The following is a 12,500-nucleotide window of genomic DNA, read 5'->3' as shown; positions in this document are numbered from 1 at the left end:
GGCCGATGGTCTCAACCATTCCGGCCGCCGGCGGAGCTCCACCCGGGGCTGCAACCGGGTGAGGTCCGGGCCCTCGGTCGTGCCCGTCGGCTGGACCATCTCTCTTGCCAGAGACTAAGTCCAGTTTGGTTAATGATTTACCAGAGCTCCGTTCAGCGCGGCCGATGGTCTCAACCATTCCGGCCGCCGGCGGAGCTCCACCCGGGGCTGCAACCGGGTGAGGTCCGGGGCCCTCGGTCGTGCCCGTCGGCTGGACCATCTCTCTTGCCAGAGACTAAGTCCAGTTTGGTTAATGATTTACCAGACCTCCGTTCAGCGCGGCCGATGGTCTCAACCATTCCGGCCGCCGGCGGAGCCCCACCCGGGGCTGCAACCGGGTGAGGTCCGGGCCCTCGGTCGTGCCCGTCGGCTGGACCATCTCTCTTGCCAGAGACTAAGTCCAGTTTGGTTAATGATTTACCAGACCTCCGTTCAGCGCGGCCGATGGTCTCAACCATTCCGGCCGCCGGCGGAGCCCCACCCGGGGCTGCAGCCGGGTGAGGTCCGGGCCCTCGGTCGTGCCCGTCGGCTGGACCATCTCTCTTGCCAGAGACTAAGTCCAGTTTGGTTAATGATTTACCAGACCTCCGTTCAGCGCGGCCGATGGTCTCAACCATTCCGGCCGCCGGCGGAGCCCCACCCGGGGCTGCAACCGGGTGAGGTCCGGGCCCTCGCTCGAGGGGAAGGCACCCCCGGCCGCGGCCGGTGCCCAGGCCGCCGCTTTTCCGACGGCCGAAAAAGTCGGAAAAACGGCCGAAAATCCGGAGAAATACTAGCCCATTCTGGCCGAACGGCCGTCGGGGCGGCGGCCCGGTGCGGTCCCGGCAGACCTGGGGGCTCGAGCGGGGCCCTGTTTCGATTTTCCGCCTTCAATGCAGCAAAGTCAAAACTGGTTAATGAGTTGCCACATGTCATTGCCATCGCCTTCCTGCTATTCTGCAGGTACCCCGCCAACCCCCCGTGCCAGAAAATGCAAGTGGCCACCTCGGCGGGGTGTGCCCCGGTAGTCCTACCGGGGAAGGGGCCCGGAGGCCCCGCAAAACGGTTCAATCTCAACTCCATCCCCACTTCCGGGGGTAACTGGTTAACCAGCCTCGGGACTCCCCTGCCAGAAAATGCGAGTGGCCACCTCGGCGGGACGGATCCGCCGAGCTCTGCGGGAAACCGTGCACCCTGCCCCGCCACCACCGACCGGATCTGACTTCATAGAGCTCCGTGCGGCTCCCATTTTTGCTCTGCGGGGCCAGGGAGCCTCCGAATCGGAAGGACTACCGCCATCGCGGGTGCATCACTGCTGCCGGGTGGCCACGGCCTGCCAGCCCTCACCTGGACCCCCCCTCCTGCGCCAGGGGCCAAGTCCAGGTTGGTTAATGAGTTACCCGAGCTCCGTTCAGCGCGGCCGATGGTCTCAACCATTCCGGCCGCCGGCAGAGCTCCTCCGGGGCTGCAAACGGGTGAATTCCGGGCCCTCGCTCGAGGGGAAGGCACCCCCGGCCGCGGCCGGTGGCCAGGCCGCCGCTTTTCCGACGTCCGAAAAAGTCGGAAAAACGGCCAAAAATCCGGAGAAATACTAGCCCATTCTGGCCGAACGGCCGTCGGGGCGGCGGCCCGGTGCGGTCCCGGCAGACCTGGGGGCTCGAGCGGGGCCCTGTTTCGATTTTCCGCCTTCAATGCAGCAAAGTCAAAACTGGTTAATGAGTTGCCACATGTCATTGCCATCGCCTTCCTGCTATTCTGCAGGTACCCCGCCAACCCCCCGTGCCAGAAAATGCAAGTGGCCACCTCGGCGGGAACACCTCCGGTAGTCATGCCGCCGAAGAGGTCCCGACGGCGGCATGAGGGGGTCAAATCCATCCCGATGGGGACCGACGGTTCTTTTTAAAAACGCGTTTTTTCGCGATTTCAACGGCCGGGCCGCCTCGCCCCGGGTCGCCACGACCCCGAACCGCCACCCGCCGGTCGCCGAAGCCGATAGAGCGCCGCCTACCGGTCATCAAATAATTGGTTAATGAGTTCCCCCGAAGTTGGTTAATGTTTTCCCGGCTGTTGCTTAGTCTGATCCCCGCAGCTCCTGATACTAAGGGCAGCTGCTTAATGTACTGCCCCCTGTTGGACAATGGCTTCCCCGCCGTTGGTTGATGCTTTACCGGCCTCTGGTGGATGTTTTCCCGAAACTGGTTAATGAGTTCCCACGAAACTGGTTAATGAGTTCCCACGAAGTTGTTTTCCCCGCTGCTGGTTCATTTGCACCCCGCTGCTCCTGATACTGAGGGCAGCTGCTTAACGTGCTCCCCCCTGTTGGACGAAGGCTTCCCCGCCGTTGGTTGATGCTTTCCCCGCCTCTGGTGGATGTTTTCCCGAAACTGGTTAATGAGTTCCCCCGAAACTGGTTAATGAGTTCCCACGAAGCTGTTTTCCCCGCTGCTGGTTCATTTGTACCCCGCTGCTCCTGATACTAAGGGCAGCTGCTTAATGTGCTCCCGCCTGTTGGACAATGGCTTCCCCGCCGCTGGTTGATGTTTTCCCCGCCTTTGGTGGAAGGTTTCCCGAAACTGGTTAATGAGTTCCCCCGAAACTGGTTAATGAGTTCCCACGAAACTGGTTAATGAGTTCCCCCGCGGTTGGTTGATCTTTTCCCGGCTGTTGCTTAATCTGATCCCCGCTGCTCCTGATACTTAGGGCAGCTGCTTAATGTACTGCCCCCTGTTGGACAATGGCTTCCCCGCCGTTGGTTGATGCTTTCCCCGCCTCTGGTGGATGTTTTCCCGAAACTGGTTAATGAGTTCCCACGAAACTGGTTAATGAGTTCCCACGAAGTTGTTTTCCCCGCTGCTGGTTCATTTGTACCCCGCTGCTCCTGAGACTAAGGGCAGCTGCTTAATGTGCTCCCCACTGTTGGACAAAGGCTTCCCGGCCGTTGGTCGATGCTTTCCCCGCCTTTGGTGGAGGATTTCCCGAAACTGGTTAATGAGTTCCCCAGAAACTGGTTAATGAGTTCCCACGAAACTGGTTAATGAGTTCCCCCGCGGTTGGCTGATCTTTTCCCGGCTGTTGCTTAATCTGATCCCCGCGGCTCCTGATACTAAGGGCAGCTGCTTAATGTGCTCCCCACTGTAGGACAATGGCTTCCCCGCCGTTGGTTGATGCTTTCCCCGCCTCTGGTTGATGTTTTCCCGAAACTGGTTAATGAGTTCCCACGAAACTGGTTAATGAGTTCCCACGAAGTTGCTTTCCCCGCTGCTGGTTCATTTGTACCCCGCTGCTCCTGATACTAAGGGCAGCTGCTTAATGTGCTCCCCCCTGTTGGACAGTGGCTTCCCCGCCGTTGGTTCATGCTTTCCCCGCCTTTGGTGGAGGTTTTCCCGAAACTGGTTAATGAGTTCCCAGGAAACTGGTTAATGAGTTCCCACGGAACTGGTTAATGAGTTCCCCCGCGGTTGTTTGATCTTTTCCCGGCTGTTGCTTAATCTGATCCCCGCTGCTCCTGAGACTAAGGGCAGCTGCTTAATGTGCTCCCCACTGTTGGACAATGGCTTCCCCGCCGTTGGTTGATGTTTTCCCCGCCTCTGGTGGACGTTTTCCCGAAACTGGTTAATGAGTTCCCCCGAAACTGGTTAATGAGTTCCCACGAAGTTGCTTTCCCCGCTGCTGGTTCATTTGTACCCCGCTGCTCCTGATACTAAGGGCAGCTGCTTAATGTGCTCCCCCCTGTTGGACAGTGGCTTCCCCGCCGTTGGTTCATGCTTTCCCCGCCTTTGGTGGAGGTTTTCCCGAAACTGGTTAATGAGTTCCCACGAAACTGGTTAATGAGTTCCCACGGAACTGGTTAATGAGTTCCCCCGCGGTTGTTTGATCTTTTCCCGGCTGTTGCTTAATCTGATCCCCGCTGCTCCTGATACTAAGGGCAGCTGCTTAATGTGCTCCCCACTGTTGGACAATGGCTTCCCCGCCGTTGGCTGATGCCTTCCCCGCCTTTGGGTGGACGTTTTCCCGAAACTGGTTAATGAGTTCCCACGAAACTGGTTAATGAGTTCCCACGGAGTTGTTTTCCCCGCTGCTGGTTCATTTGTACCCCGCTGCTCCTGATACTAAGGGCAGCTGCTTAATGTACTCCCCCCTGTTGGACAATGGCTTCCCCGCCGTTGGTGCATGTTTTCCCCGCCTTTGGTGAAAGTTTTCCCGAAACTGGTTAATGAGTTCCCACGAAACTGGTTAATGAGTTCCCCCGCGGTTGGCTGATCTTTTCCCGGCTGTTGCTTACTCTGATCCCCGCTGCTCCTGATACTAAGGGCAGCTGCTTAATGTGCTCCCGTCTGTTGGACAATGGCTTCCCCGCCGTTGGTTGATGCTTTCCCCGCCTTTGGTGGACGTTTTCCCGAAACTGGTTAATGAGTTCCCACGAAACTGGTTAATGAGTTCCCACGAAACTGGTTAATGAGTTCCCCCGCGGTTGGCTGATCTTTTCCCGGCTGTTGCTTAATCTGATCCCCGCTGCTCCTGATACTAAGGGCAGCTGCTTAATGTGCTCCCCACTGTTGGACAATGGCTTCCCCGCCGTTGGCTGATGCTTTCCCCGCCTTTGGTGGACGTTTTCCCGAAACTGGTTAATGAGTTCCCACGAAACTGGTTAATGAGTTCCCACGGAGTTGTTTTCCCCGCTGCTGGTTCATTTGTACCCCGCTGCTCCTGATACTAAGGGCAGCTGCTTAATGTGCTCCCCCCTGTTGGACAATGGCTTCCCCGCCGCTGGTTGATGTTTTCCCCGCCATTGGTGGACGTTTTCCCGAAACTGGTTAATGAGTTCCCACGAAACTGGTTAATGAGTTCCCCCGCGGTTGGCTGATCTTTTCCCGGCTGTTGCTTACTCTGATCCCCGCTGCTCCTGATACTAAGGGCAGCTGCTTAATGTGCTCCCGTCTGTTGGACAATGGCTTCCCCGCCGTTGGTTGATGCTTTCCCCGCCTTTGGTGGACGTTTTCCCGAAACTGGTTAATGAGTTCCCACGAAACTGGTTAATGAGTTCCCACGAAACTGGTTAATGAGTTCCCCCGCGGTTGGCTGATCTTTTCCCGGCTGTTGCTTAATCTGATCCCCGCTGCTCCTGATACTAAGGGCAGCTGCTTAATGTGCTCCCCACTGTTGGACAATGGCTTCGCCGCCGTTGGTTGATGCTTTCCCCGCCTTTGGTGGATGTTTTCCCGAAACTGGTTAATGAGTTCCCACGAAACTGGTTAATGAGTTCCCACGAAGTTGTTTTCCCCGCTGCTGGTTCATTTGTACCCCGCTGCTCCTGATACTAAGGGCAGCTGCTTAATGTGCTCCCCCCTGTTGGACAAAGGCTTCCCCGCCGTTGGTTGATGCTTTCCCCGCCTCTGGTTGAAGTTTTCCCGAAACTGGTTAATGAGTTCCCACGAAACTGGTTAATGAGTTCCCCCGCGGTTGGCTGTTCTTTTCACGGCTGTTGCTTCATCTGATCCCCGCTGCTCCTGATACTAAGGGCAGCTGCTTAATGTGCTCCCGTCTGTTGGAAAATGGCCTCCCCGCCGTTGGTTGATGCTTTCCCCGCCTCTGGTGGATGTTTTCCCGAAACTGGTTAATGAGTTCCCACGAAACTGGTTAATGAGTTCCCACGAAACTGGTTAATGAGTTCCCCCGCGGTTTCCTGATCTTTTCCCGGCTGCTGCTAAATCTGATCCCCGCTGCTCCTGATACTAAGGGCAGCTGCTTAATGTGCTCCCCCCTGTTGGACAATGGCTTCCCCGCCGTTGGTTGATGTTTTCCCCGCCTTTGGTGGACGTTTTCCCGAAACTGGTTAATGAGTTCCCCCGAAACTGGTTAATGAGTTCCCACGAAGCTGTTTTCCCCGCTGCTGGTTCATTTGTACCCCGCTGCTCCTGATACTAAGGGCAGCTGCTTAATGTGCTCCCCCCTGTTGGACAAAGGCTTCCCCGCCGTTGGTGCATGTTTTCCCAGCCTTTGGTGGAAGTTTTCCCGAAACTGGTTAATGAGTTCCCACGAAACTGGTTAATGAGTTCCCCCGCGGTTCGCTGTTCTTTTCACGGCTGTTGCTTCATCTGATCCCCGCTGCTCCTGATATTAAGGGCAGCTGCTTAATGTGCTCCCCCCTGTTGGACAATGGCTTCCCCGCCGTTGGTGCATGTTTTCCCCGCCTTTGGTGGAAGTTTTCCCGAAAGTGGTTAATGAGTTCCCCCGAAACTGGTTAATGAGTTCCCACGAAACTGGTTAATGAGTTCCCACGAAGCTGTTTTCCCCGCTGCTGGTTCATTTGTACCCCGCTGCTCCTGATACTAAGGGCAGCTGCTTAATGTGCTCCCCCCTGTTGGACAATGGCTTCCCCGCCGTTGGTTCATGTTTTCCCCGCCTTTGGTGGAAGGTTTCCCGAAACTGGTTAATGAGTTCCCACGAAACTGGTTAATGAGTTCCCACGGAGTTGTTTTGCCCGCTGCTGGTTCATTTGTACCCCGCTGCTCCTGATACTAAGGGCAGCTGCTTAATGTACTCCCCCCTGTTGGACAATGGCTTCCCCGCCGTTGGTGCATGTTTTCCCCGCCTTTGGTGGAAGGTTTCCCGAAACTGGTTAATGAGTTCCCAGGAAACTGGTTAATGAGTTCCCACGGAGTTGTTTTCCCCGCTGCTTGTTCATTTGTACCCCGCTGCTCCTGATACTAAGGGCAGCTGCTTAATGTGCTCCCCACTGCTGGACAATGGCTTCCCCGCCGTTGGTTGATGCTTTCCCCGCCTTTGGTGGATGTTTTCCCGAAACTGGTTAATGAGTTCCCACGAAACTGGTTAATGAGTTCCCACGAAACTGGTTAATGAGTTCCCACGAAGCTGTTTTCCCCGCTGCTGGTTCATTTGTACCCCGCTGCTCCTGATACTAAGGGCAGCTGCTTAATGTGCTCCCCACTGTTGGACAATGGCTTCCCCGCCGTTGGTTCATGTTTTCCCCGCCTTTGGTGGAAGTATTCCCGAAACTGGTTAATGAGTTCCCACGAAACTGGTTAATGAGTTCCCCCGCGGTTGGCTGATCTTTTCCCGGCTGTTACTTAATCTGATCCCCGCTGCTCCTGATACTAAGGGCAGCTACTTAATGTGCTCCCCACTGTTGGACAAGGGCTTCCCGGCCGTTGGTTCATGCTTTCCCCGCCTTTGGTGGAGGTTTTCCCGAAACTGGTTAATGAGTTCCCACGAAACTGGTTAATGAGTTCCCCCGCGGTTGGCTGATCTTTTCCCGGCTGTTGCTTCATCTGATCCCCGCTGCTCCTGATACTAAGGGCAGCTGCGTAATGTGCTCCGCCCGGTTGGACAATGGCTTCCCCGCCGTTGGTTGATGCTTTCCCCGCCTTTGGTGGAAGTTTTCCCGAAACTGGTTAATGAGTTCCCACGAAACTGGTTAATGAGTTCCCACGAAACTGGTTAATGAGTTCCCACGAAGCTGTTTTCCCCGCTGCTGGTTCATTTGTACCCCGCTGCTCCTGATACTAAGGGCAGCTGCTTAATGTGCCCCCCACTGTTGGACAATGGCTTCCCCGCCGTTGGTTCATGTTTTCCCCGCCTTTGGTGGAAGTATTCCCGAAACTGGTTAATGAGTTCCCACGAAACTGGTTAATGAGTTCCCCCGCGGTTGGCTGATCTTTTCCCGGCTGTTACTTAATCTGATCCCCGCTGCTCCTGATACTAAGGGCAGCTACTTAATGTGCTCCCCACTGTTGGACAAGGGCTTCCCGGCCGTTGGTTCATGCTTTCCCCGCCTTTGGTGGAGTTTTTCCCGAAACTGGTTAATGAGTTCCCACGAAACTGGTTAATGAGTTCCCCCGCGGTTTCCTGATCCTTTCCCGGCTGTTGCTTAATCTGATCCCCGCTGCTCCTGACACTAAGGGCAGCTGCTTAATGTGCTCCCCACTGTTGGACAATGGCTTCCCCGCCGTTGGTTGATGTTTTCCCCGCCTTTGGTGGACGTTTTCCCGAAACTGGTTAATGAGTTCCCACGAAACTGGTTAATGAGTTCCCACGGAACTGGTTAATGAGTTCCCCCGCGGTTGGTTGATCTTTTCCCGGCTGTTGCTTAATCTGATCCCCGCTGCTCCTGATACTAAGGGCAGCTGCTTAATGTGCTCCCCCCTGTTGGACAATGGCTTCCCCGCCGTTGGTTGATGTTTTCCCCGCCTTTGGTGGACGTTTTCCCGAAACTGGTTAATGAGTTCCCCCGAAACTGGTTAATGAGTTCCCACGAAGTTGTTTTCCCCGCTGCTGGTTCATTTGTACCCCGCTGCTCCTGATACTAAGGGCAGCTGCTTAATGTGCTCCCCCCTGTTGGACAATGGCTTCCCCGCCGCTGGTTGATGTTTTCCCCGCCTTTGGTGGACGTTTTCCCGAAACTGGTTAATGAGTTCCCACGAAACTGGTTAATGAGTTCCCACGGAGTTGTTTTCCCCGCTGCTTGTTCATTTGTACCCCGCTGCTCCTGATACTAAGGGCAGCTCCTTAATGTGCTCCCCACTGCTGGACAAAGGCTTCCCCGCCGTTGGTCGATGCTTTCCCCGCCTTTGGTGGAGGATTTCCCGAAACTGGTTAATGAGTTCCCCAGAAACTGGTTAATGAGTTCCCAGGAAACTGGTTAATGAGTTCCCCCGCGGTTGGCTGATCTTTTCCCGGCTGTTGCTTAATCTGATCCCCGCGGCTCCTGATACTAAGGGCAGCTGCTTAATGTGCTCCCCACTGTAGGACAATGGCTTCCCCGCCGCTGGTTGATGTTTTCCCCGCCATTGGTGGACGTTTTCCCGAAACTGGTTAATGAGTTCCCACGAAACTGGTTAATGAGTTCCCACGGAGTTTTTTTCCCCGCTGCTGGTTCATTTGTACCCCGCTGCTCCTGATACTAAGGGCAGCTGCTTAATGTGCTCCCCCCTGTTGGACAATGGCTTCCCCGCCGTTGGTGCATGTTTTCCCCGCCTTTGGTGGAAGGTTTCCCGAAACTGGTTAATGAGTTCCCAGGAAACTGGTTAATGAGTTCCCACGGAGTTGTTTTCCCCGCTGCTTGTTCATTTGTACCCCGCTGCTCCTGATACTAAGGGCAGCTGCTTAATGTGCTCCCCCCTGTTGGACAATGGCTTCCCCGCCGTTGGTGCATGTTTTCCCCGCCTTTGGTGGAAGGTTTCCCGAAACTGGTTAATGAGTTCCCAGGAAACTGGTTAATGAGTTCCCACGGAGTTGTTTTCCCCGCTGCTTGTTCATTTGTACCCCGCTGCTCCTGATACTAAGGGCAGCTGCTTAATGTACTCCCCCCTGTTGGACAATGGCTTCCCCGCCGTTGGTGCATGTTTTCCCCGCCTCTGGTTGATGTTTTCCCGAAACTGGTTAATGAGTTCCCACGAAACTGGTTAATGAGTTCCCACGAAGCTGTTTTCCCCGCTGCTGGTTCATTTGTGCACCGATGCTCCTGATACTAAGGGCAGCTGCTTAATGTGCTCCCCCCTGTTGGACAATGGCTTCCCCGCCGTTGGTTCATGTTTTCCCCGCCTTTGGTGGAGGTTTCCCCGAAACTGGTTAATGAGTTCCCACGAAACTGGTTAATGAGTTCCCAGGAAACTGGTTAATGAGTTCCCCCGCGGTTGGCTGATCTTTTCCCGGCTGTTGCTTAATCTGTTCCCCGCTGCTCCTGAGACTAAGGGCAGCTGCTTGATGTGCTCCCCACTGTTGGACAAAGGCTTCCCCGCCGTTGGTTGATGCTTTCCCCGCCTTTGGTGGAAGTTTTCCCGAAACTGGTTAATGAGTTCCCACGAAACTGGTTAATGAGTTCCCAGGAAACTGGTTAATGAGTTCCCCCGCGGTTTCCTGATCTTTTCCCGGCTGTTGCTTAATCTGATCCCCGCTGCTCCTGATACTAAGGGCAGCTGCTTAATGTGCTCCCCCCTGTTGGACAATGGCATCCCCGCCGTTGTTTGATGTTTTCCCCGCCTTTGGTTGATGTTTTCCCGAAACTGGTTAATGAGTTCCCACGAAACTGGTTAATGAGTTCCCACGAAACTGGTTAATGAGTTCCCACGAAGTTGTTTTCCCCGCTGCTGGTTCATTTGTACCCCGCTGCTCCTGATACTAAGGGCAGCTGCTTAATGTGCTCCCCCCTGTTGGACAATGGCTTCCCCGCCGTTGGTGCATGTTTTCCCCGCCTTTGGTGGAAGTTTTCCCGAAACTGGTTAATGAGTTCCCACGAAACTGGTTAATGAGTTCCCCCGCGGTTGGCTGATCTTTTCCCGGCTGTTGCTTAATCTGATCCCCGCTGCTCCTGATACTAAGGGCAGCTGCTTAATGTGCTCCCCCCTGTTGGACAATGGCTTCCCCGCCGTTGGTGCATGTTTTCCCCGCCTTTGGTGGATGTTTTCCCGAAACTGGTTAATGAGTTCCCACGAAACTGGTTAATGAGTTCCCCCGCGGTTGGTTGATCTTTTCCCGGCTGTTGCTTAATCTGATCCCCGCTGCTCCTGATACTAAGGGCAGCTGCTTAATGTGCTCCCGTCTGTTGGACAATGGCTTCCCCGCCGCTGGTTCATGTTTTCCCCGCCTTTGCTGGACGTTTTCCCGAAACTGGTTAATGAGTTCCCACGAAACTGGTTAATGAGTTCCCTGGAAACTGGTTAATGAGTTCCGCCGCGGTTGGCTGATCTTTTCCCGGCTGTTGCTTAATCTCTTCCCCGCTACTCCTGAGACTAAGGGCAGCTGCTTAGTGTACTCCCCGTTGTTGGTTCCTGGCTTCCCCAGTGTTTTGCCTGCCGTTGGTTCATGTCTTCCCGATATTTCGTTCATGTTTTCCCCCGAAGTTGGTGAATGTTTTCCCGGCTGTTGGATAATCTGTTCCCCGCTGCTCCTGAGACTAAGGGCAACTGCTTAATGTACTCCCCGCTGGTGGTTAATGGCTTCCCCGGTGTTTGTTCATGTTTTCGCGGTTAGGGTTAGGGTTCGGGTTAGGGTTAGGGTCAAGGCACAGGCAGAAACACGCCCTTACTACACACTCCATGCTCACAAGCACTCCACATTGACTCTCCACGCCCGCACAGGCGCCCCTCACGCCGGCCACACTTTCAAATTGCTCCGTTAGGGTTAGGGTTAGGGTTAGGGCTAGGGCTCGGGTTAGGGTTCGGGTGACGGCTACGGTTAGGGTTAGCGCTAGGGTTAGGGTTAGTGTTAGGGTCAAGGCACAGGCAGAAACACGCCCTTACAACACACTCCATGCTCACAAGGACTCCACATTGACTCTCCACGCCCGCACAGGCGTCCCTCACGCCGGCCACACTTTCAAATTGCTCCCTTCGGGTTAGGCTTAGGGTTAGGCTAGGGTTAGGGTTAGGGCTAGGGCTCGGGCTAGGGTTAGGCTTAGTGTTAGGGTTAGTGTTAGGGTTAGGGCTAGCGTTAGGGCTATGGTTAGGGTTAGGGCCACGGTTAGGGTTAGGGTTAGGGTTAGGGCTAGTGTTAGGGTTAGGGTTAGGGTTAGTGTTAGGGTGAGGGCTAGGGTTAGGGCTTTGGTTAGGGTTAGGGTTAGGGCCACGGTTAGGGTTAGGGTTAGGGTTTGGGCTAGGGTTAGGGTTAGGGTTAGGGTTAGTGTTAGGGTTAGGGCTAGGGTTAGGGCTTTGGTTAGGTTTAGGGTTAGGGTTTGGGCTAGGGCCACGGTTAGGGTTAGGGTTAGGGTTTGGGCTAGGGTTAGGGTTAGGGTTAGGGTTAGTGTTAGGGTTAGGGTTAGGGCTTTGGTTAGGGTTAGGGTTAGGGTTTGGGCTAGGGTTAGGGTTAGTGTTAGGGTTAGGGTTAGTGTTAGGGTTAGGGCTAGGGTTAGGGCTTTGGTTAGGGTTAGGGCCACGGTTAGGGTTAGGGTTTGGGCGAGGGTTAGGGCTTTGGTTAGGGTTTGGGTTAGGTTTTGGGCTAGGGTTAGGGTTAGTGTTAGGGTTAGTGTTAGGGTTAGGGCTAGGGTTAGGGCTTTGGTTAGGGTTAGGGCCACGGTTAGGGTTAGGGTTAGGGTTAGGGTTTGGGCTAGGGTTAGGGTTAGGGTTAGTGTTAGGGTTAGGGCTAGGGTTAGCGCTTTGGTTAGGGTTAGGGTTTGGGCTAGGGTTAGGGTTAGTGTTAGGGTTAGGGTTAGTGTTAGGGTTAGGGCTAGGGTTAGGGCTTTGGTTAGGGTTAGGGCCACGGTTAGGGTTAGGGTTAGGGTTTGGGCTAGGGTTAGGGTTAGGGTTAGTGTTAGGGTTAGGGCTAGGGTTAGCGCTTTGGTTAGGGTTAGGGTCTGGGCTAGGGTTAGGGTTAGTGTTAGGGTTAGGGTTAGTGTTAGGGTTAGGGCTAGGGCTAGGGCTTTGGTTAGGGTTAGGGCCACGGTTAGGGTTAGGGTTTGGGCTAGGGTTAGGGTTAGTGTTAGGGTTAGGGTTAGGGCTAGGGTTAGGGTGAGGGCTAGTGCTCGGGCT

This window comes from Mustelus asterias, unplaced genomic scaffold (genome assembly GCF_964213995.1).
Source record: "Mustelus asterias unplaced genomic scaffold, sMusAst1.hap1.1 HAP1_SCAFFOLD_424, whole genome shotgun sequence".
Taxonomy (NCBI): domain Eukaryota; kingdom Metazoa; phylum Chordata; class Chondrichthyes; order Carcharhiniformes; family Triakidae; genus Mustelus; species Mustelus asterias.
The sequence above is the reverse complement of the archived record's forward strand: the minus strand, read 5'-3'. Positions refer to the sequence as shown.